The sequence below is a fragment of the Pteronotus mesoamericanus genome, unplaced genomic scaffold, assembly GCF_021234165.1.
Source record: "Pteronotus mesoamericanus isolate MK-2021 breed Mesoamerican mustached bat unplaced genomic scaffold, CSHL_Meso_final contig_41, whole genome shotgun sequence".
In the NCBI taxonomy this organism is placed as follows: domain Eukaryota; kingdom Metazoa; phylum Chordata; class Mammalia; order Chiroptera; family Mormoopidae; genus Pteronotus; species Pteronotus mesoamericanus.
This window is the reverse complement of record NW_026555152.1, coordinates 931823-942703: the sequence shown is the minus strand read 5'-3', so window position 1 is coordinate 942703 and position 10881 is coordinate 931823. Positions and strand designations below refer to the sequence as shown.

The 10881-nt window shown below is 40.1% G+C and overlaps 1 pseudogene; it reads right to left on the bottom strand.

The window, feature by feature from the left end:
• Nucleotides 1-1562: 1562 nt before the first annotated feature.
• Nucleotides 1563-9114, bottom strand: LOC129073451 (ubiquitin-conjugating enzyme E2 variant 1-like; annotated as a pseudogene).
• Nucleotides 9115-10881: the final 1767 nt, after the last annotated feature.

The window sequence follows — 10881 nt, the reverse complement described above, 5'->3', positions numbered from 1 at the left end:
GTCAGGGTACCGCCCTTCAGAGAAAAAGAACAGAAGTCCGGGGCTCGGCTAGGCAGGCCTCTCACAGGTCTCAGCACCATCTACCACGTCGTCAGGATCTCCAGCTCTTAATCCATAACCATGTGGCACCTTCTCCTGGCCCACTAGCAAGAGTCCTTTTTCCCCTCTTTCTTCCCGTGTGGTCTTCACACTGTTCCCCAGAGTCTGTGTCCCTTTCTCTCTCCTGCAGGTCCTTGTCTCTCCTCTTTCTCTCTCAGTTACATTCTATATTAAGTCTTTTAAACCTTCCTGATTAGCTTTTGTGATATGCCAAATAATCCTCTTTGCAAATGAGGAATGAAGCTATCCTGTTATTGACATGCAAACTGACTTCTCAAGGGCCCTGCTCAAGGCTCCCATCCCCCATGGTGGCCCACCCTGGGGTGAGGAGAATATATTTTTCTTGGACACCCCAATCTCTGGACTCTGTTACAAAATACCCTTTGGTGGGGGGGACTGGCTGTGCCTCGTTATACCTTCAGCTTCTCTTCAGAACCACAAAACCCATTTTCTCCTCACATGACTCTTGTCCACTCTTCCTTTCATCCATGGAGGCCAGAGTCAGTGGCTGCAAAGGCAATTTTGTGCATTGATTCTTTTAGAGGATGACTGTGTCTCCAATAGACTCCTGTCTCTCCCTAGGTGACAGGATTCCCTCTAATTTTTGCAGCCAGATGTTATGTGATCCCAGCTCTGGTGATCCAGGCTCAGGATCATGGTGTTGGGTTGAGACCCCCACACTCCTCAGGGGGAACGCTTGCAGCTGAGATACCCCTTCAAATTCCCAGCCACCATCTGTGGGAGCAGGGTCAGCTTCTTGTTGCTGTGCTTCCTACTAATCTTGATGTAGCTTCTTATATAAATCCTTGATTATAAGACTTCTGTTCATGTATCTTCAGTTGGTTATTCAGGTTGATTGTTCTGTAGGGGGAAGACAAAACCAAAAACCAGGAAGCCCAATGGTATTAACCAGCTCTGCTCTCGCCTCTGTAAATATGCTTAGCCTCCCCGGCTCCGCCCCCGCCAGCCTTGATAAACCCTCAGACAAAGGGCTGACCATTGCAATCTACTTCCGCATTCCGATCCTTTTCCCGCCCAACGTTAAGGCTTATAAACTCCAGCCCAACCCCTGTTCGGGGCTCAGAATTTGGAGACTGCCTCCTCTGAGCCCGCACGCATGAATAAAGCCTCCGTTCCCTGAACCGTGTCTGAGTCTGTTCTCCCGCAACAGTTCTACACTTTAGTTGTAATTCCATTTTGGTCCTGAGAGGAGGTGAGTGTGATATCCACTTACTCTACCAACATCTTGAATCCTCCAGACTTTTTTTTTTATAACACAACTTATATATTTCAAATGGACAAAATTAGTATTTACAGTTTCTTAAGATAAATTGCCTTTGAATGGGAGCTCCCTTTCCAGTACTTTGAGGTCTACAAGATGTATCTAGAAAATTTAGTACTGTCGAAAATAAAGACTGCTAAATTGAATGAGGGAAGGTGTGGGCCTGTGGTTTTTCTTTTGATTAATTGCTATAACACTGTCCTTCAAGTGGCTGAGGGAGTTTCATACTTTCTTTAGATATCATTAGGTGCCGAAGCTCCTGCAGGACAGCTTTGATCCTATATGAATTCTGCCATTTTGCCAGCACCGATAAACTCTTGGGTTCACCACTCCATTAAAACTATTAACTCCATTCATGTTAATTTTTGTTACAAATCTTACAAAGGGGGATGCTTCTGGGTATTTAGGTCCACATTCTATTTTAAGGCTGTATGTTTGGTTTTCATAAATTGTCTGAGCCAGTGGTGGCTGCCACCTTGTGTCTCTGTCGCTCCTAAATCCTCCAGACCTTTTGACCTCTAGTCCTTTCCCATCCAGTACTCGGTAGACAACACTTTTACCTACATTGTCTCATTTGTCCCTTTTAAAATACAGCATAGCTATTATTATTTTCATTTTATACCTGGGAAAACTGGGCTTCAGGGGATGATTAACTTATCCAAATTTAGTATCTAACAAAACTCCCCTTCCTCCATTGATGAGGAATCCTTCCAAGAAACATGGCTCACATGGAGCTTAATGGGTCTTTTTCTTTCCTGTTATGGTAGTTAATGGAATCTGCAGGGCTCCTCTCAGCCTGAGAATATACACTGGAAATCCACTCAGGGAATCCTCTGCATGTTCTTGCCCTTTGTTTTGTAAATCTAAAGCAACAGCAAAATTCCTTGGAGACAATTATGATAATAAATACAAAAATGACTCTGAGAAATGCATTCATTTTCTCTCTGAAAGCTGTGTGTTGCACTTTTAAACATCTTGGATTTATTATGTGAAATTTCTAGGGTATATCTTTTGGCAATCATTGCTACAAATTATAGACAATGGCTTTTTAGATGCAATGTTTATATGAAGATGTACTTATTTGATAATTGTATATCATGGAACATTACATATTTTAATCCTCAGAAGTTCAATTGGCATGCTGATGTAAAATTTATAACATTTAGAAGATTGTTTTGGCTCTGATCTCTGTAATGTAGGTTTTATAGTGTTCTTTAAAAGTAGGGTTAACGTTCTGCCTTGAGACCCTCAGTTTTCCTTGTTACCTTTGTCCCTCCTATCCCTGTAATATGTGATCCACAGAAATCACCCAGTGTTGTGTGCTGTCTCTTTGTTTTGTTTACCTTGTGGAGCTAATAACAAAGGAACTATCAGCAACTTTTGGGGACCACTCCCCACTTCTTTTTTGCATCCTCAAGGTGCCTAATGAGGCAATCCCTCTGTCTTTTTCTTTTTTACCTTCTACACAGAAAAGGGATTCAAAGGCATTTCACCCTCCTTGCATTTGTCTTATGGTTTCAACAATATGAATACTGAGTTGAAGTTGTAGTTTTTCATGTAGCAGCAGTGCTCTTTACTTTAAGGAGACTAAAGAAAATGGAGCAGAAACATACAAATTGACAGTTAAATCCACAGGGTCCAGAAGCCTTCAAAGTTCTATCTCTAGAGTCTTAAAAAGAGAAGGGCCAGTGCTCTGAAGGTTTTCACCTCTGGCTTTTAATGTACAAAGGTGCTTTTGAGATTTCACAGGGGTTTGATGTTTCATAGTTAGGGGGAGATTTCCTTGAGTTGTGTTTTGCCCAGTACAATGTCAATACCATCCTTCACATTAGCGATTTTAGCTGAAACTATACCTGAACACATCTCAGATCTGAAAAGCATTCACTGTTATGAAGTAAATGTTTGTGTCCCTCTACATTGGTCTGTTGAAACCTAATCTCCAGTGTGATGGTATTTGGAGGTGGAATTTTTGAGATGTGATTAGGCCATATGTGTGGAGCCCTTGTTAATGGATTAATCCCCTAATGAAAGAAGTCCCAGGCTCCCTTGCCATGCAAGGACACTGAGAAAAGATGAGCCAGAAAACAGGTCCTCACCAGAACTCAACAGACACTGAACCTGCTGGCATCTTGATCTTGGACTTCCCAGCCTGCAGAACTGTGCGAAATAAATGCTTGTTGTTTATTAGCCACTCAATCTATAGTATTTTTGTTAATAGACCAAATGGACTAAGATACTCATCCTGCTTCTCTAGAGAATTCTAATCTTAAAACTGCTAAAAATTTCACCTAGCACCACTGACTAGATAAAGGAAAAAAAAAATGATTATCTTGAAATAGTTGCTCAGTAATATCTGTCCACTCACTGTCCTGTAAAAACATTATAAGGGGGGGAAGATTATTGGAGAGCTATGCTGATTTTAGTTAGTAAGGGTAACTTTATATTTCTGTTGTGTGTGTGTGTGTGTGTGTGTGTGTGTGTGTTTTGCTATATTCCCTAATTCCTTCTGTAGGCTTCTATTTCATTTTGTTAGGTCCAGGATATTTCTCTTAAGAAAGGAAACTTGAGACACCTGATCTTTGCTCTATATTTATTGTCTTACTGTTAATCTTTGGTACCTCTCCCTCTAAGTTCTTACTGAAAACATCAGGTAACACATTTGGAAGAGGAATGTCAAAATCTGTATAGTGTTACTGAGAGAAATTAAAAATCCTCCAGAGAAAAAATATGACACACACAAAAATATCTTAGGCCTTATTTACACTAAGAAAACTAACCCCTTGAAATAAAGTAAAGAAACCACTGAAAAGAAATAGGATTTTGGACTCTGCCCATGACAAACCAAATCATAGACATAAAGTCATCTTATGGTTTCTACATTAGGATGGAAGAAATTACCATGTTAAGGTGGCCCTTGTTTTCAAAATTAGGCAGGACACTCAGGCAACAGTGGCTTGTTGTGATATTCAAGTTATCTTATATATGTAAGTATACCTTATTAGTTTTATATGTATATAAATTTATATAAGCTTTATATATAAATTTATGTGTATAAGTCACCCCCATATATATATTTAAAAATTGTCAACACTTTGCATGACTTCTTGCCCTTCTGTTCTGCTCGTTGCACAGCAGACAGGCAGAATTCAAGCACAGTACAGATAAGTATCTGACATAAGATTACTAAAAGTGGCAGCAGAGCCAGATCCTTAGTCTACAACCTTTAGATTGATCTACAACCAGCTGTACTCCTTTATCTGGAGTACAGCTTCACCATTTCCAGATAAAGACTATTGATTTGTTAACGAATACCTAGATGATTAATCAAGAAATAATTATTCATAAAGCATCTTTAATTTATTTTTCACTCTTTAGGACTGAACAGCAGTATCCTTTATCTGGCCTTGTATAGCTGATGCTAATCTGATTGAGGAGATGCATTGCTTAATATGTATTAGACACGAAGCAATGAGCAAGTAGCATGTCATTGCTATTGATAAAGTGAATGCTGTAGAGATATAGTTTTGTTTTGGGTTCACAGACAAGGAAGATCTAGGAGAACAGAAACTACTTAGGAAGGCTTCAATTGTAAAGGGATTAAGCAAGCCAGTGGCAAAGGAAGATGCTTTATTGGCCAGAGATCAAGTCAAAATATGCCATAGCAAGTTTGTGGACTATGGAGAAGAAGCAGAGAGAAAAGCTTACTTAGGGGAAATAAGATTGGGAGAGAGAAGTAGGGCCATCCTACACTTTCACCTTCATGTGCCCACACAAATCTCCACACAGCATATGCTTCAGCCACTTTTGACCACTTGCCATTCTCTTTATCCATTTATGTATTTACCTTTTTATTCAACCACCCAAGGAATATTTCTAGAATGCTCCCCTTATGCTAATACTGTACCAGTCACTGAGGGTGAAGGGTGAGTAAGAGGTCATTGTAGCATACTGGTTACAAGCATGGGTTTTATAGTCAGATAGACTTGCTTAAGTCCTGGCTCTGCCAGTTATCACCTAAATGAATTTTTTAATCTCTCAAAGCATCAATTTTGTCATCAACAAGTAATAATATCTCATGGGATTTGTATATTTTTGCCTAGCCTTCCTTCCTTTTTATGAAATTTCCTTCGCAAACTTCAAAGGAAAAGTGGCATAGAGAATTTCCATTCTCCCACAGATACACTGAACATAGAGCTAATACAGAGCAATTCCCTCTGAGAGAAATTCAGAATGAGTTGAGTGACTCCTATACTTTGAGTAAATGAGGGGAAAAACTCACATCAAGATGGGTAGGAAAGGCTGAGACACACTCTGCTGTGAACTCCACCCCTGCCACCGTGGCATGTAACTGGGAGAGAGCCCCAACTCCTAGCTTCTCGCTGAGGAGCAAAAGGTCTAGTGTCCCAGCTGTTAAGGCTCTACCTGAGGGATGGGCTCCCCCAACGCCTAGCCCTCATAGCCAGTGGGGCTGGTGTTCAGGACTCGTACAAAGAAGCAGTTTTTAAGGAGTGCATGAGCATTCACAGTGGTGATCCCTCCAGGGCTCAGCGTAGAGGAAGTGGTCCAAAAAGCCCACCTTTCTAAGACTCCCTGGAGTATGACTGCATATCGTACAGGCTGCTGCCAAGGCCCCGCTTCTCATTAGACACATTTAACTGCTGGCTGCTATCCTCCTGAATCCCAAAAATTTGGTGGGCACTTGCTCTGCCTTCTCCCTCTGGCTTGCCCCAACAATAAAGCATCTCTCTGGAAGAAGCTTGTCACACATCAGGCAGCCCAACTTTTGCAGCTGCTGCTGGAGGGACAGACCCCTAGAATGCTTGGTTTTGATATCCAGTGAAGTTTGCATTCATGAGTCCCACCAGACTGTAACAAAGAGACAGTTATTAATGAGCACAAACATGAATGCTGATCACAGCTGTTCCTACAGGGCTCAGTTCAGAGGAAGCAGGCTGAAACACCTGGTTGTTTAACTGCATGCTCTCCCAGCTTTTAATCAACCTGCATGCTCGTGCTAATTGTAATCCTCCCCTTTGGGACATTGATGGGTTTTGCCGCACCCTCAAATCCTAATCCTAGGAGCCACTAAGAACAAGTAGAGGAGCTTGGAAAAACAGTTAATAGAACTCCTTAAGGGAGCTATGGGACACCATCAAGTAGATTGATTTATGAACTAAAATTTCCCTAACACGGGGAGATGTATATATATGTAAAGCAAATATAAACAGATCTGAAGGGAGAAATACAGCAATGTAAGAAACAAAACCGCTATCTTGAAGAGATCTCTGCACTCCCATGTTCATTGCAGCATTATTCACAATAACCAAGATATAGACACAATGTAAGAGTCTCTCAACAAACAAATTAATAAGGAAAATATGGTTTAAATATATACAATGGAATACTATTCAGCCTTAAAAAAGGAAATTCTCTTATTTGCAACAATTTCTATTACTCCAAAGGGCATTGTGCTATTGAAATAAATCAGAGAAAGACAAATACTGCATGGTACATTTATACTTGAAACCCCAAAATAAAAACCAAACTAATTCTCAGAAATGGAGAATAGAATGGTGGTCGCCACAGTTTGTGGGGTGAAGAAAACAGGGAGAGGCTGGTTACAAACTTTTTGAAAGGTTATGAACTTTAAGTTATAAGATGAATAAGATCTGAGAATCTAACATATAATGACTATGGTTGATAAGATTGCATTGTATAATTTGATATTTTCTAAGAGAATACAAGTGGTCTCATAAAAAATAAAAAGTAAATATGTGAGGTGATGGATATGTTAAATTACCTTTCACAATGTTTATATAAAGTAATCATGTTGTACAATTTAAATACATTATAATTTTATTTGCAATCACATCTCAACAAACCAGTAAAAATTTTTCTTCATAGAAATATGCCCTCTCTTTCATGAAGCTTTGAGATCTTTTCGCATGAGTACTGTTTGGTATCTATCAACTAGAGGGCTGCACTTTGAAGATACTGTCCTAGATTCCCAAGACACCTATTGCCATTCATCTCACAACCTGGTTTTGAGCTTTTCCTTTAATTCTGTGAATTTCTATGCACCTTTCCACCCTCCTCCCAATATTTTCTTTAGGTATCTAACTTAGCATCAGATTCTGTTGCTAATGAATACAAACTTTATGGAGATTAAATGAGATATGTCACGTAAGGAATTTAGTATCATTAGCATATATGTGCTTAATTTGTAATGTCACCTACTATCTTCTTTCATTTATTAAGATAGTCATGACCTCTACTCTTCCTGCTTTTCCTGTCTAGTGGGTAATATGAGAAATTAAGCAAAGACATGGTGTGATTAAGTACAGATCAAGTAGGGGATCTCTTCACACACAGAAGGAAAGGGACTTTCCCATGGTTGGGGACCTGGCATGGAGAAAAGACAGCCAAGGTGAACTGTGAAGGGTGAATCAGAGAGAGTCAGACTCAGAACTTGGGAGGGAAGAGCACTCATGTAGAGAAGGGGCAGAGAGAGTTATTTGAGGCAAGGGAGCCATGTATATACAGTCTATGGGGACAGGAAGTGCAGCATTCTTATGGAACCTAAACAAATTGGTTGAGATAAGGCTGGAGAACTAACTAGTGACAGGATATGCAGAGCTGCCTAAACTAGGTAAGAAGTTTTGACTCTATCCTAAGAGCAAGGAAGGGTTATTAAAGTCTTTTAAGCATGAGAGTGACATGATCATGGTCATAAGCCACAGAAATATTACTTTTATGTGGAGAAAATTACACTTCTTATTTTGTCTGGTTTAGAGCTACCCAAACCAGCTTTAATCTCTCTAACATTGATATTCATATACAGAGAGAGAGAGAGACTGAATAGTCAAAAAGGCTTTATCTCAAGAAAATATTCATTTAGCATTTATAGACTTTCATTAACTATAGGAGAAATCAGATTCTGTTTTTTAACAACTTGAATAGAAAAATATAATCTTCTATAGCAAATGTTATAATATAAATAGACTATTCAACCTTTGGAAATATTAGTAATATTGGAAGAGGCTCCATAAATACCATAACAAGGAGGCATGCTGGCTTGTCAGGATGTGGCCCGCATGACCAGCCTCCAACAGCACTTCTAACTTGTGCTCTCAAGGCAGCAGGAATGTAAACATCCCATAACTTCTTCCTTTACCACTTCTAGAAGAGCAGTTTCAACACAGCATTAACAATCCTTCATGTACTTACAGCTACAAGATTACTCCCTCCTTCTTTACAAAGACTTGTGTCTAATACAGTTGTAACTTACTGCTCCATAGACAAAGTCAGTCAGCAGTAAGAGGGTCCTTGTTGATTCCACAGTGGCTTCTCTAGAGAGAACTGATTGAAGGCAGACAAGATTGGGGGCAAGGACACCAGTTTCGACAGGATGGTAACCTGAATTTGAATAATGAGAATAGGATTGAGCTTGAAAAATACTTAGGAGGTGGACTTAAAGGAACTTGGTGATTTACTGGGTAAAGTTACTGAGGAAGGAGTAAGACTGGGATAAAATCTCATTTTCTGTTTCAGGTAACTGTGGAAGATGGTAACATCATATAGATAGAAACACAGGTGGAGGAGCAGAGTAGGGGGTTAGATTGATGGAGTTCTGCCTGGACATGTTGCATTTCAGTGCCTTTATCATGTGCCAAATAGCCTAGTCACCTACCTGTCGAGCCCATCTCCACCTGATGACTGCAGGGCGGCCACATGGATCCTCCAGGTATGAAGCTTAAGAGCCAGATGTTTTGCCATCAAGTCTGGATCCCAGAAGGAAAACAATATAGAGCCAAAACTCATCCAAGTTGAATATGTAGTATGAGCAAGAAATAAACCTTTGAAAAATATTGTAAGCCACTGGGATCATTTGTTCCTTAATCATAAACTAGTCAATACTCCCTGTTACAACATCTCAGCAGCATGTGTATCTAGAGCACCAACTCTCAGAAGAGACATAAGAATAGAAAATATGGATCTGGACTCTTCAGTGGTTAGGTAGTAACCACATTCCTTACAGAGGATGGTATTTTCTAGAGAGACTACATATAGATTAACGAGAGAAAAGAGTCATTGTACATGACAAGATGAAACCAGGAAAAAGAGAAACCTCCTTGGGTATCTAAAACAAAGAGAATTTAATACAGGGAATTTAGTGCATATGTAATGAAAGAGCTAAAACACCAAACCAATGGACAGTGATACCATCCAGGGACTAGCAACAGCAGAAAGCCACTACCACTCTTTGGTTGAAAAGACCAAGAAAGACCGTGGAGAGACCAAAGTCCAAGGTCAGGGACACCAGCAGAAGCTGGACTCATGGCAGGCCAGTCCGTGAGAACTGGAGTTGTAAAGCAACAGAGCTGCTGTGAGAAATGCTGCCACCACTAAAAACAGAAGTGGGGGGGTGATGATGAGGACCCTGGCTCTCCCTTTCCTCCACCCTCCAAACTACCCCCCAGTGCTTCCCAGACAACCTGGAGGAGTCAGCCTCCCTAAGACACAGAGAACCTCTTGGATATCAGATGATTTCTCTGTTACAGTGGTGCCAGTTACCAGAAACCCGATTTCCCACTGGCAATTGAGATCATTCACCATAGCCAGTAAAGCAACCTCCCCTCTGTCTACTGGTTCAAGAGCATGAGCAGGCCAAATAGCCAAGAGACAGGCCCATTCCAATTCATGGGGCTCATTGTTGCTTTCCCTGGTAGAAACAGTCCTCCCTTGGTTGCAGGGATAGAATGCAGAAATCCTGAGTGTGCCTATGAGGTATAACAGAGTGGCCAGTCCCATTTGGATCCAAGAGCCATGTATTGTTCCATGTAAAAAACAGCACCATATATTGGTTACTGGTTCAAAGCATATACTAGGGCCACAATTGTCACCTGTTGAATCTTAGTGGATAGACCATTTGTCAACTTAAAATAAAGTATGTGGAAAATGTAAGGTGGTATATAACATTATTCTGACAGAAAATCACTCACCCCATTTATTCTAATTGAATTACTGAATGAAATATATGAACATTATGTAAATTACAAAGTCATATCAGAGGCATGAATATATGAAACAGACTGACAGCTGTCAGAGGTTTGAGAGGATAGATGAAAGAAAGTGAAGGGATTAGGCAAAACAAAACAAAACAAAACTATATGTATATACACACAAACAACAGTATGGTGATGGCCAGTGGAAAGAAGGGTGGGAATTAGGTGGAGGTGGGCAAAGGGGGGATAAATGGGGCCAACGTGGACACAAAGAGACTTTGCTTGGGGTGATGGGTGCACAATGCAGTGTGCAAATGATGTTTTGTTGAATTGTACACTTGAAGTCTGGTTTTGTGAACAAATATCACACCAATAAATTCAATAAAAATAAAATAATAAAAAATTAAAAATCATTACCAGATCAAAAACACTATTTCCTATGTAACATTTAATTTAGAAATCAGCTTATAAAATAAGAAATCACCTCCAAAGACA